Source organism: Balaenoptera borealis (genome assembly GCF_965194805.1).
Source record: "Balaenoptera borealis genome assembly, chromosome: 8".
NCBI lineage: Eukaryota > Metazoa > Chordata > Mammalia > Artiodactyla > Balaenopteridae > Balaenoptera > Balaenoptera borealis.
In genome coordinates, this window is record NC_138865.1 from 89,452,976 (window position 1) to 89,468,104 (window position 15,129).

At 44.6% G+C, this 15,129-nt stretch overlaps 1 protein-coding gene across 3 annotated transcripts in view; it reads right to left on the reverse strand.

Moving 5' to 3' along the window:
- The window catches only part of GABBR2 (gamma-aminobutyric acid type B receptor subunit 2), a 363,159-nt gene that overhangs the window by 251,997 nt on the left and 96,033 nt on the right, over nt 1–15,129 (reverse strand). The window lies entirely within an intron of this gene.

The window sequence follows — 15,129 nt, forward strand, 5'->3', positions numbered from 1 at the left end:
GAGCTCAGTGAGGTGTGGTCTTGGTACCGCTCTTCCCAGCTCTCCTCCCTCTGACTGCCCTCCAAATCTAGGACTTTAGGCTCCCCAGCTATCTCCCTTCAGAGCACACTGAGGAATGGGCCCCCAAATTCCTCACCCTGGGCCTCTCCCATCATGGTCATCTATATTTTAAAAGAAGATAAATCCACACCCATTAGGATGGCTATTATCAAAAAAGCAGAAAACAACAAGTACTGGCAAGGGTGTGGAGAAAGTGGAATCTTTGTGCATTGCTGCTAGGGGTATAAAGCGGTGCAGCTGCAATAGAAAACAGTACTACAGTTCCTCAAAACAGAATTAAACAGAATTATTATATGATCCAGCATTCCGCTTCTGGGTATATACCCCCAAGAACTGAAAGCAGGGACTCAAAGAGATATTTGTACACCCATGTTCATAGCAGCATTATTCACAGTAGCCAAAAAGTGTAAACAACCCAAATATCCATCAAGAGATGAATGGTTGAACAAACTGTGGTTTATACATACAATGGAGTATTTTTCTACCTTAAAAAGGAAGGGAATTCTGACACATGCTATAACACGGATGAAACCTGAAGACATTATGCTAAGTGAAATAAGCCAGACACAAAAGGACAAATGTTGTATGATTCCACTTAGATGAGGTACCTAGAATAGTCAAATTCATAAAGACAGAAAGTAGGATAGTGGTTACCAGGGGCTGGAGGAGGGGGAAATGGGGAGTTAGTGTTTAATGGGTACAGTTTCAGCGATGGTAACATTCCGGAAATGGATGGAGGTGATGGTTGCACAACAGTGTGAAAGTACTTAATGTCACTGAACTGTACACCTAAAAATAAAGTGGCACATTTTATGTTATACACATTTTATCACAATAAAAAAGGAGGAGGAGGAGAAGGAGAATGAGGTGAATCTAAAGGGAAGAATCTGTTCAGCAGACACTTGCCAAGCACCACTCTGTGTTCAGCCCAGGGCTGGATGCTGAGGAAACAGAGAAACTGGACACAGCCCTGCCAAGGAGCTCGCACATGAGAGAGGAAAACAGATCCTGGTGACCCGCTGTGGAAATGAACAAGGACAAATGTCCGCAGATGTCGGGAGTCAGTTACGGCTCACCTCCCTCTTCTCCACTTCCATCACTCTCATCAAGCCGTGTGGCCGGCTCTCCCCTGGACAGAGCCATTGGCTGCGAACTGGGCGTCTTGCTCCTCCTGAGACCCAGTTAAGCCCGTTCATCACCTAGCAGTCTGAGGCCCCTTTGTAAAACATAAATTAGTCCCCTTTTTACTCTGCTGCTTTCTGTGCACTTAAAACCCAAACTCCTATCAGAATATAATTCTCAAAAGGTTAAAAACATAATTCTCATGAAAATCAATAGTGGGTACATGCCAACCTTTTATTTAACTAATAAAGGGCATCTGCAGGATGACCAAGTAGATTCAAAAGAAAATTTGGGAAACGGATTTTTACAGTGAATGCAAAATAAGAAATAAGATTGTTAAGTTAGATACAAAACTGGTTAGTGTCCTATAGGGCAATAAAACTATCACCGTTGGGGAAAGAAAAAGAAATCATTGAAAACCAGCACATCTTATCAATTTTAGAGAATTGTTAAGATGCCTTAAATTCCCCCAGTCAGATGACCCTAAGGAAGGGCTGTTAGAAAATGCTCTAAGTGTTAGGCTAACTGGTTATATAATAACTTTTATATTATTTACAAGTTTGGTATGATATTCTTCACCATCTTTATCATAACGGATGCAGGAAGCCAAAAGATCCAGCCCTGCCTCCCACTCTGACCTGATTTCCCTCCACTCTCTTCCTTGCTCACCAAGTACAGCCTTACCAGCCTCCATTTTGATCCCTGAAAGGAAAAGCAATTTCCTTCCTGCCTCTGGGCCTTCGCACTTGCTGTTTTCTTTGCTGGGAATAATATTCACTTGGTTCTCAGCATGGCTCACTCCTCATCATTCAAGTCTCAGCTTAGCCGTTACCTCCTTGGGGAATTCATCACTGTTGCCCTACCCAAAATGGTCCTCACCCCCAGTCACTCTCTAAGATGCCACCCTAGTTAATGTCCTAATATAGCTCCTAAAATTATCCGAAATCATCTTGTCTATTTTTGTTTGTCTGCATATTGACTGTCCTTTAATTAAAATGTAAACCCCCTGAGGACAAGGCTTTTTGGTCATTGTTTCTACTGCTGTCTCCCCAGAGCTTATACAGGCGCCTCAGTAAGGATCTGCTGGATGCCTGAGGGGGCCCTCTGACCTCCCTGCATCTGTTTCTCCCCTCTCTTTCTACTTCCATGTGTCTCTCCTTATTTTTGTCTTATTTTGTCTCCCTGCCCCTTCCCCTCAAGTGACCATAATGTGGGACCAGAGTGGGTTAGCATTTGTTGTTGTCTCTTTGTCTACTTGAGAGACTCTGGACTGAGATCCACGGTGGGCGTCAAGAGGGATAGAAACATGAATCTGTTCCAGTTCCTGGCCTCAGAGAGCTCATTGCCCGGTGAGATAGGGGCACGGGTGGCCCCAGCATGTGATGGACAGGGCTCAGTGCTGGGGCAGAGGCACCATGGGGAAGCACCAGGGAGGGCTCTGGGGGCAGGGGTACGTAAGACTGAGGATGAGGGCAAAGTGGCCTGGGCTAAGGCTAAGGAGCGTCCTGAACGCCAGTCTAGAGAGTTTGGATAGTACCCTGGAGAGATTCAGGAAATGATTCAATTTTAAATTTTTAATTTAATTTAAAAATTGGCCAAGTTAATTTTCTTGCCAAGAAAGACAGAAGGAGAGAAAGATGGAAAGGAAGGAAGAAAGAAGGAAGGAGGGAGGTCGGGGGGAAGAAAGATGAAATTCTTATTGCTTCTTGCGGCCCTCTATTAATTGTTCCTGTTTCTTGATTGAAAGCAACACTTCCCACCTTCGGTGGAGCACAAGTGGATATAACATAGTAGTTCATGTTTTAATTGTTTCTAACATGATTTACTGAATCATTTTCCATTTTAATACATTCCTGTAATGATTTTAGCTTGCTTTGTAATCTGTACTAATGACAATGATGATACAGTATCACAAGATTTATAATCAAAGTTGCATTAAAATAATATTAGCAACAATGAACTTATTAATACCTGTTTGCTCAGCAAACATTTCTCCAGTACCTAGTCTCTGTAAGACTCTTCATTAATAATGGTGCCCTGGCTTCTCATGAATATATACCTTCTGAATAAGTCAACTCAAAAATCTGAGTATATTTGACCACTGGTATTTGAGCTGCAAAAGTTTATCTGACTCAGTTTTCACCAAACCGTGTGGAAAGCAGAATTCTGGCTCCCATGACCCCCTTGGTCTTACTCTTATGCATATGTTATGTTACATGGCAAATGGGACTTTGCAGATGTAATTAAGGTTACTGATCAGCTGACCTTAAAGTGTTATCCAGGTGGCCCAATGTATTCACACAAGCCCTGAAAAGCAGAGAGTTTTTTTGGCTGACAGCAGCGGGGAAATCAGAGATTCAAAGCATGAGATGTATTTGATGTGCCATTGTTGGTTTGAAGCTGAAGGGGGACCTCAGTACTACAATCGCAAAAAACTGAATTCTGCCAACAACCTGAATAGTTGGGCCACCAGATGAGAACCCAGCCCAGCTGACTCCTTGATTTTGGCCTTCGAAAGCCCTGAGCAGAGGGCTCGGCAGAGTCATGCAGGTCTGGACTTCTGGCCCAGGAATGGTGAGACAGTGCACGGTTGTGGTTTAAGCCACTAAATTTGTGGTCATTCATTACAGCATCAATAGAAAACTAATGTGGTGAAGTAAAATGAGAAAAATTAGAATAATACAGTGAGATTTTCCTTAACGTTAAATGTATTCCATTTAGAGAACTATCCTTAATTTAAAGATAAGATCCTTCGTGGTTTGTACGGTGTTGAAACGTTTTTCTGTTATAAAATTGCAGATAGTAGCAGGATTTTGTTTTTAATACCCTAACGCAGCAAAATAAAATGTTTTCTACCCTATGTACATTTCTGTTCCATGCCCCCTGGAGCCCCGTCTCTTTAGCCTTTACTGGTGCGTAGGAGCCAAATGTGTGAGCATTGCTAACCCAGCCGGCCTGGCACCCTCATTTTCAGATGCAGACAGTGATGACTAGAGAGGTGAAGGGACTTATCCACTGTCCTTTCAGGATTAGGGGAGGGATTTCGGGATCCCCAGTTCAGAGCTTTCTCAACAGTCTAGAGAACTCAGCTCAATGGGCGAAGGGAAGGGAAAAGTCAGCAGCATTCTAGAAAGGACCATTCTCCCCCAGGGTAGTGCTGCAAGCCCAGGCCTCTTCCTGATCAGCACTCTTGACCTGAGGCAGGAGAAACAACCTACTGGGCACCAAGTAAGAAACAAAAAGAGAAAAGGGGAGAAAGACGGGAAAGCAAGTCAGAAGGACGGAAGAAGGGTGCTTCCCCAGCTCCCCTGGAGAGCACGTTTGCAGTGAATAACAAAGTAAAAATCACATGGATGTACCTGTCCCATATGAGATGCTGTTGTCCCTCATCCTCATTTCTAATACTGTCTCTTCTTAGCTGACATGGTTAGTGTCCCCAGTAGATAGGCTCTCCAGTTGACCTAAGCTGAATTTCTGTGGCTGGACCAGCATGGAGGTTTTTACACTCAGTCCAGCAGGGCCCTATGACCCAGCAAAGATGTTTGGGGTCCAGTGAGATGGGCTCTGGGTTCCTCACCTTCATTTCCACCTGCAGTTCTCCTTTACCTGTTCTATATACAGCTTCAAGGGGCCACATAATACTTAATTTGAAAAGAGGATTTCATGGATAGTCACAAAAAAAGGTTTGAAAACCACAAAGGAGATGACCCCAGAGGTCCTTGCCTGTGTATGACTTTTGTCTCTGGCCTAGGGAAGTGCAGGTGGGTGTCCCGCAGGCGAGGCTGGATGAGCCAGTCACGTGACCGCACACTACAAGCCACTCGCTGAAAGTTCATCCACTGCACATCAGTTTGCCTGATGATCAATTCAACAAACCATTGGGGAATTTCTCTAAGTTTGAGTTTCCCAAGGGATTCCTTGCAGACACTTCACATGGCAATTTCACAAGGATTTGTTCTTGCGGCTCAAGTGAAAGTCAACTTCAACTGTATTTCACATTTCAGTCCTTCCTAAATGCTGAGCTTGGAGATGTTCCCCTAATGTTTGTTTATTACTTTCCTCTTCTTGTGGGCTCCGGACCTGCCCCTCCATGAGCCAGGGAAATGTTGAAGCTTTTCTAGTCCCCATTTAAGGTGTCTGTCAGATGGCTTTTAGTTAGCTGGTCACTGGGCCAAACCATCATTCTGAGAAATTATTTATGACATGTTGTCTTTGAGCGATTTGACTTTTTGATGAATTGCTCTCAGAGCCCGGATAAGCGGGTTCTTCTGTCCTGGAAGAAAGCTACAGGCTTTATCATGTTCCCCTACTTTCCCCACCTCCCCCACTAGGAACTCCCCACCCCCTTCTGGAGGGTACAGCCACACCTGACCAGCAGACAGGGAGCTAATTCCATCGTGGTTCACATTCTCCTGCAATAGTTCAAGGGTAAATGACCAGCTACAGCCTCTGATCTGCAGTCCTGCCACTTGGACATGGGCTGGCACACAGTAGGGCCTCACTAACTCTCGCCCTCCCCCTCCCTCTTCTCTCCAGGATTTTTCCCCCTTGCCTTTCATTGACCTCACATCTCCAGTAGCTCATGGTCACTTCCTCCAAACTCCCTTCCCCTGTTTCACTTCCAAAGGCTTCTTCTCCTTCCCTGTCAAGATGGACTTGTCACAAAGAAATCATAATGAACACATACAGGCTCTTAAAATTCAGCACCTATAAATGGGAACAGAGCCAAAAGCCATGAAAATCAATTTTTTAATGAAAAAGGAGAACTCTAGAATAAAATTCATTTTCATTTAAATCTCATTTTTAAAGAATTAAAATACTTTTTTGACTGAAAAATTTCAAAGAAAATATTGCTGAGAGTTAAAATGTAAAAATGCCAAGAAAATGTCAGAGTTAATAACGACCAATATGAAACTGGGAATTACTCTGCACAGAATCTCAGAATTGAAGGAGAATGTAAAAGCTAACATGTCCAACTCATGCCCCAGATACAAAGTCCTCCTCTGTGCGTCCTGTTCCAGGAGTGGTCAGCATCTGCTTACATCCCTCCAGTGGCAGGGGTCTCACTCCCTCACCAGGGAGCTACTTTGCCATTGGTGCTTCTTAGAAAGTTCTTATGTTGGTCGTGAAATCACCCTGCTTTTGCATCCCCTGTTTCAACTTCTCATTCTAGAGCAAAGGTCAGCAAACTTTTCCCGTAAAGGGCCAGGCAATAAATATTTTAGGCTCTGTGGGCCATATTGCAACTTCTCAACCCTTTGGAGTACAAAAGCAGCCACAGACAATACATAAATGAATGAATATGGCTGCAATCCCATAAAATTTTATTTACAAAACAGGCAGTAGTTGGATTTGGACCACTGGCTGTAGTTCGCCCACCCCTGCTCTAGAACCTCACAGAACACGTACAGTCCTCCATCGCCAAGAGAGCCCTTCAGATACCTAAACTCAGCCAGCCTGCCTCCACAAGATGCTTTCAGGCCAAACGACCCTTAGCTCTTCTAATCATCCCTGTATGATATAGTTTCACACCCTTCTCGTACGTGGGCATCCTTGGGAGTGGCTTCAGAGGACAGATAGTTCCTGGATGCACCCCAAATACCTCCATCTGTCCTGCACAGAAAAGTAACACAAGCCAATATGTGTTGTACACTCACTATGTGTCAAGCATGGTAATAAGAACTTCATACAAATTAAGTTCTTACACTTATAAGAATGAATAATTCTATTCATTCCTCACAGTGTTATGTAAGGTAGGTACTATTATTATTTCCATCTCACAGAAAGGGAAACTGAGGTTCAGAGAAGTTAAAAAACTTGCCCCAAGTCACATAAATGGTAAGGATTCCATCTCAGGCAGTGTCACTTCAGAGCACTGTTTTATTTTAAATAAGAATTTGTTATTATGAAATATTTTACTTATAGAATAGTATATATACATATACATATAACTTATATAAAGTATGAAAAACAGTAATGTGAACATACAGTATACCCAACACCCAGTTTATGCTGAAGCCCCTGTGTGCCCACCCTGCCCATATCCCTCCTTCACCAGGAAGAACCCCTAGTCTGAATTTTGTGCTTATCCTTCCTTTGTTTTTCTTTATTGTTTATCATATGTATGTTTCCTAAACACTGTATCATTTAATTTTACTTGTTTTGAATGTATATATAAGTAGAATCATGCCTGAAACTTGCTTTTATGGCTTCACATTATGTTTGTGAGATTTCTGTTGCTGAACAAAGCTATAGCTCATTCATTTTGATAGCTGTGTAGTATTCCATTGTGTGAACAGGCCATGGTTTATTTGTTAATTCCTCCTGATGGACCCTTGGGTTGTTTCCAGTGTTTCGTTTAGTTGCTGCTGTAAGCAAGACAGCTGAATGTTTCTATACATGTCTCCTGGCACACATATGTAGAGCTTCTCTAGGGTATAAACCTAGAAATGGAATCACTGAATCACCGGATTTCCCACATTTTGTCTAAGTGGTTTTATCCGTTTACACTCCCACCAGCAGTGTTTGAGATATCTCATTACTCCACATCCTCATCAACTTTATTTTTTGCCAATCTTGTGGGTATTGGATATGTCATTTTAATTTGTATGTTCCTGATTATTAAAGAGGATAAGTCACTTTTTCACATGTTTGTATGTGTTTCTACTTCCTCTTTTGGACTGGTGACTTTGCCTACTTTTCTGTTGGACCGTTTGTCTTTTTCTTATTGATTTGTTCAGACCATCCCTAGCCACAATGCTAAAATGAATGAAATGATCACCTCTCGCATTCTGAGCATAGACTTCCATTAATGCAGCCTCAGACGACAGTCCTTCTATTTGGTCCCTACTTCATGCAGAGTTTGCTGTCAGTAAAAATTAGTAAATCAGCATGTGTAATCTTGGTAACAAAACACCTATGAACCTTTCTTGGAAAGAAAAAAAGAAAGGAAGGAAGGAAGGGAGGGAGGGAGGGAGGGAAGGGAGGGAAGGAGGGAGGGAGACTACTTGATGATAAAATCCAGCCAACCACAGATGAATCAAAGTATAGATCTCAGGAAAGGAGGGCTTGTGATAAAAAGGAATGATTGCAAGAGCTGGACCCATTTAACATGAAACAATCAGCAATGTAAAGATAATAATGTAACATAAAATTCAGAAGGCGGAGGAGGAAAAAGGAGTTGTGAGACTGCTAATTTCCTCTCCTTCCATACAAGGACTTTAATGGATACCATCTAAAGTGGAAAACTGGAGTTTAAAAGCCGGGACGCTAACCTCACTGCTCTTCGTAATCTTTTATTACCCTTAGATATTTTAAAACCAAATATTTTCTGTAGCGAAGGCAAAACTGTTTAATGTTAAGCAATTCCTTCTGCTTTACTCTTATTTTCTTGTTACATTCAGATAAATAAAATTTAACATTAATTTTAAATAGCATGTAATAATGACCTTTTTATAAAATTATTTCTGTCCACCTCTCTACTTATAACATCTGCATGGAGAGATGTCTGGAATGGGAGTCATCTCATGTTAAAGATCGTGAGATTTTGAGTGATTTTTTAAAAACTCTCTTCTCTGTACTTATTTGTTTTACTTGAATTTCCTAAAGCACATATTACTTTTATAAAGACAGAAACTCATTTTTAAACTGGTAGGCTTTTCACACTCAAGATGCTTTCTCACTCATTTAAGTTCATCTCTTTCTGTTCTTCTGTGATTGACTTTCTGAGCCAAAAGCACAGGATTTAACATTTATTATTGCTAAATCATGTTAAAAATTAGCCCAGCACCATGGCCAACTGAATTCAACAAGCTATATTGTTTTTTCATTGAAATTAATTCATTCAAACATTTTCTGAGCATCCACTAAGTGCTAAGAGAAACAAGTCCCTGTGACATATAATTCCTTCAACAGGGTAGTTACTGAAGAAATGTTTACTGACATATTTAATTTGGAAATAAGAATGGTAATAATAGCACAGCAATCCCTATATAACATTTATTTATGCCAGGCACTACTATAATTTTTTAGTATTTATTAACTCAATCCTCACAACAACACTATGAAGCATGTCCTATTATTAGCCAAATTTTAATAGATGAAGAAGCTGAGGGTCAGAGAGGTGAGTAATTTGTCCAAAGCTTTACACAGTGAGTAACAGGAAGACTTGGGATTCTGTTCTCCCTGGGCACACAGTGACACTCTAACTCCCCAGCCTTCCTTGCAACTAGGTGTGACCACTGAGTTTTGGGCAATGCAATGTGAGCAAAGGTGATGGGCACTATGCCCAGGACTGGCCTATAAAGCCTTCCCATGGGTTCTCCATGCTCTCTTCCCATCCACAGTGTCAGTGGGGAAGACTCCAAGGACCTAGAACCTTCCCCAACCCCAAATCCTCATGCCCGTCATGGAGGGGCACCGCGACTGCCAGAGAAACTGTCACAAGGAGGACAGCCTCCCAAGGTGACAGACTCCGGGAGCAATGCCTTCAGTATACGTCTCGCTCCTTGCAGGCAATCCCAACCCTTGACTGAGCACAGCAGCCAAACAGATGCTTACCATTTCTGGTCAGCACAAGACTCAGCTATGGGCAATCTTGAGCCCCTTTGGTCTGGCTGAGACTTCATCAGAGCTGCACCACTGCCCGAGTCTCTTCCTACTCACCTCTCCTTCCCTCCCCCTCTCCTTTCACAGGTGGCAGACCTGCCCACACTCTGAAGACTTGCCCTGCCTTTCTCTGCTCTCTCCCCTCTTTCTTTCGTGAGCATTGCTCCCAATGCACATCTAACTCTGGGCATCTGCTTCCCAGTGGACCCAACCAACACACCCTCTGACCTGCATTTGACTGTGACATGAGCAAGAAATCATCTTAATACTTTGAACCACTGGAATATAAGGGTGTTTGTTACCATAATTAGACTGCATTGACCAGTAACATTCTTAACCACCTGCTATAAGAAGCCTGAAATACAAGAAAATCAACACACCTGGGAAACTATTACAGAAAGGTGAAAAGAGTTTGAAGACAGACAAAAAAGATTAGGGGAAAAGGTAGAAAGAAATTATGCTGTACATTTAAAATTTGTTCCCCTATCATTCAGGACACTGACGTCAAACCAAAATTCAAGGGACGTGACCAGATATAACTCAGATTTGCTGCACTGGGTGGTCTTCATCCCCTCTGTTCCCCTGCGCCCACAAAGGGCCTGGCTCCAAACAGGTGTTCAGTACATACGGGCTGGACGAAATTACTGCTGCATACAATCCCTGCTGGTGGATACAGCCTGAAATAAAAGTAACCGTAGCTGTAGCTCTGTCCCAAAGAGCTTATTAACTCCAGCCATCTTGAGTTTTTCACACTCCTTCCCCAGGCTGATGGACAGACCATCTGCTTCTATAAGTCTCCAGAGAGCCAGACTGTCCATCTTGGATGCTGAGAAAAACTGGCATTTCTGTATTCTCCCTGAAGCTGTCACTCTGAATTCTTGGCCGGCTGCAGACTGTGTTATTTGAGGATGATGGAGCCGTAGCACACATCTCTCCTCTGCACTGGGAAAGCCAATTACCCAATTTACAAAATGTTTTTCAAAGACTGGTAGATACAAACTCTGTTTCCTAATTACCTGTCAATAAGTTCCTCCTCATATGCAGGTGTGACATTTTTAAAAGTCAGGGTCACGAACACAAAACGTATGCGGGCTGCTTGTCAGGAGGGTTGGGGTGCTCCCTTCTGCAGGTTTGCACAAATATCACAAGTTGTCAGCCCTTTCCCTGGGGATGGGGGCCAGGTCACCTGCTAAGGAGGGACCTCACTCCAGCTATGTTCCACCAAGCCATCTCCATTCCTTTCCACCCCACATATGCCTCTGCAGCGTGCTCTTCCGAGGGGTGCACTGGTCCAACATTTGCTGAGGGCCTGGGCTAGATACAGGGTAAGACACGGACCCTGCCCTCAGGGGACTTATAATCTAGAGGAGGTACAGAAATAATTTCGTAAAATGTAGTATGAAGTTAATGGAGGTTTAGAACACTCGTTCGTTCCATTAATACTCATGGGATGATAATTTAGAGCCAGATCCTGTGGGAGGTGCTGGGGACATAGGAAAGGTTACATACAGTCTTGGCCATGAGGGAGCTCTCACTTCGGTGGGGAGAGAAGATTGAAACAAAAAGCCATAACACAAGGCAAGATAAAAGTGGGAACTCCGGTGGAGACACAAGTCATGCAAAAAGAAAGGAATGGTCGAATCTCACTGAGATATTCTGCCAAGACTTCTTGGAGGAGGTGGCATTCGAGCTGAGCTTTGGAAGATGAAGAAGAGAGTGAGGTGGCAGGAGGGCACCCCAGATGGAGATGCCAGCATAAGCAAAGCCTCGGAGGGGGAAAGTGCATACAGGAGAAGTGGAGTATCTGCTTCTGGGGCAGGAGCACAGGGTGGAGAAGGGAGGTGGCAGGAGACGGATGGGTGGGGTCAGACTGGCTGGTCCGTGGGGAACCGTGAACATCAGGCAGGGTGCGGTTTCTTTTCTCTAGGCAGCAGGAGTCACTGCAGAACTTTAATCAGGGGAGTGCCAGGATGGAGGCTGTGCTGTACGCAGATGCCTCTGGCAGCTGGTGTAGAGGAGGAAGGCCTGATGGGGAAGAAGGCGACCAGCTGGGAAGTGGGAGCAATGGTTCAGGTGTAAGGCTTGATGGGCAACCCGGCCCAGCACTCCAGGAAGGATGTATGTGCACAGTGGAGCTCACCTCTCAGAGGTCCATTAACTAAGGGACTCGGAGGCTTGGGTTTGACCAGCACGTGATGTCAATGGGACTCAGTCAGATGGGTCACCTCAATAGTCTCCTTAATGGGAGGCTCAGTGATGGGGAAGACCAGTGAGGAAAGATATCAAAGAGAATAAAGCCAGCTATGTCAGGCACAGCATATGGGCCTGGATGAGGGCCCCAGGCCCCTGTGACCTCCTCTTCACTTGGGCTTCACTTATAAAACAAGAAGGTTGAGTTAGTGGGTTCATCAGTCATGAGAGGCTAGGCTCTCCTGTAGCAACAAACACCCCCAAATCTCAATGGAGCACCCCAGAAAAAGTTGATTTCTCTCTCAGCAAGGGGGGGTCTTGACACATCCTAGTCACTCAGGGGCCCAAGCTGACGGAAAAACCACCATCTTGAATGCTGCCGCTTTGCCAAGAGAGAAGGAAAAAGAAGCTCTGGAGAGTGTCAACCAGCAATTAAATGGAACTCACTGGCCAGAATTGGCACCATCCAACTACCAGGGACACAAGGCACAACTTGGCCAGCAGAAGAGGGGAACTAGGTGTCCGGGAACTACAAATGTCTGCCACAGTTGATCTCTCAGACCCCTTCCAGCCCTGTCTGCATTTTGGTTTGTGCGCCAGATTTTGGTTCAATGTATCAAACTAACATTTCTTTAATACTGACCTATGTGTTTGTTGGGCACTATGCTAGATTCTTTACATGCATTATCTCATTTGCTATTCATAATGTATCTCATTTAATATTCACAATGCCTCTATGAGATGGATACCATTACAGACATACCTTGTTTTATTGAGCTTTGATTTATTACGCTTCGCAGATGTTACATTTTTACAAATTGAAGGCTGGTGGCAACCCTGTGTTGAGAAAGTCTATCAGCACCATTTTTCCAACAGCATTTGCTCACTTCATGTATCTGTGTCATATTTTGATAATTCTTACGATTATTTCAAACCCTCTACCAGCAAAAAGATTTGACTCACTGAAAGTTCAGATGATGGTTAGCATTTTTTAGCAATAAAGTATATTTAAATTAAGGTATGTACATTGTTTTTTTAGACATAATGCTATTGCACACTTAATGGACTCCAGTATAGTGTAAACATGACTTTTATACACACTGGGAAACAAAAAAATTCGTGTGACTTGCCTTATTGTGACGTTCACTTTACTGTGGTGGTCTTGAACCAAACCTGCAATATCTCCAAGGTTTGCCTGCATTATCCCTCAATTAACAGAGGAGAAAATAGAGGTTCAGGGATTTTAACTGACAAGCTCAAGGTCACACTACTAGTAAATCATGAAACCAGGACTCAAATCCAGAGCATCACACTCCAAACCCTAACTCTTGTCTCTTACAATCAGAGCTGTCCAGAGATGGAGTAAAATGTCTTGTAAAGCAGTGGGCTGCCTGTCACTGAGGGCATTCTGGCAGAAGCGTGCAGGAGACTGTTGTAGAAAGGATTATTTCACCAAGTAAAGGAATAGACTCTAATCCTGAATTTCCATGAGGAGAGGCAAGGAAACAGGAAAAGTAGGGGTAAGTCTTGGGAACAGCAAATGGCATTCTGAGTTGGAGCACTCTGTAGATGAAAGAAGAAATGAGAGGTGGGATTGGAAAGGGAGATTGGGGTAGCCTTGGTGGGCCCTGAGCACCAGTATAACGGGTCATACCCTATTCTGGGGGCCCTGGGGAGTTTTTGTTTGGTTTGGTTATTATTTTTAATCATTTTAACCATTTTCAAGTGTACAATCCAGTGGCATAAGGTGCACTCACTATGCTGTATAACCATAACCACTATCTATTCCCTGAACTTTTTGATCATCCCAAACAGAAAAACTGTACTTATTAAACGCTGGGAAGTTCTTAAAAGGGCTTAAACCTCAAAATGACATCTTCAGAGCTGAGATGGTGATGAAACCCTCAGGCTGAGATGGGCAACCCTGGCTGCCACTTGAAGGACGTTTTTAGAGGAAAGAGAGGCTGGACAAGGGGATGGGTAATGAGACCAGCGCAGGGACCCAGGCAGGAGATGGCAGGAGCCAAAGACAGGGCAGCAAGACTGGCAGAGGGAGGTGGTCAGATTTGGAACTAGAGGAAGGGAAACCACAGAGGGAGAGGGGAGTCCTAGCTTCCTCCATGGGCCCTGTGAGTCCTGGGCCACCAAAAACTGAGATGGAGGAGCCAGGAGGGGACCTGGGGCCCTGAAGACGCCAGAGTCGCTGGACTGGACACAGGTGAGGCACTGGCCAGCTGCCTGCTCCACCAACTTTCCCTGGGGAGGCACATCCCCAAACTTAACAGTCCTTCCTGGGACACGGGCCAGAGCTGTGCTCCTGGCTCCTCGGAGGTCTGCGGCCCAACACAGATCCTGCCTGCGCTCAAACACTCACTGGGTGCCTGCTTGGAGATGAAGGGTGATTGCAGGTGGGGTGGGATTATCGCCCCCATCACCGGCAGTCACACTCATTACTCAAGGCGGCCCGCTTGCGTCAGCTGCAGCTCAGCTGGAGTTAGTTACGTGCCTCTCTTGTCCTCCAGCTGGGGACGTGGTGGTCACTCCCCCGTCTGATGGATGAGGGCTGGGTCTCTGTCACACACCATCACAACCAGGGGATTCTTCTCAAGGGAACTTCCAATTCCTTAGTCCTGTCACAAATCCTTCTACCCCTCCACCGCATGGGCTGCTGTGGGCACCTGTCTTCAGAGGCCTTTTTGAGAGGTGATTTTCCCAACACCCCAACACTCAGGCCTGCTTCCGCAGCTCCCATCCCCACTGCCACCTGATCCCAGACCCAGGCTGACTTCACTTGGAAGTTAACTTCCGGGGGCCTCATTGCACAGGCAACCTTGGTCCTAGCTGTGTGCCCATCCCAACACCCTCTTCTCACACCCCAGCTCCTCCGAGTCTGAAGTCCTAACGAAACTTCCCAGGTCTCTATCCCCAGAACCCAATGCTTGCCTGCACCCACCCCATGGTTGAGCTCCTGCTAAGTGGTCCCTAAGCCCATCACGGCACTGCCCACCCAGATGGCACTGCATAGGACTGCCCCGGATCCCAAGGGATGGGAAGCGCCACCTGCCTACAAAAGGGCAGAGGGGTTTCACTTGAAGTCTAGCTAGAGAGACAAACCCAAGAACATATGCCACTGAGTGCTGAGAGGGGAGC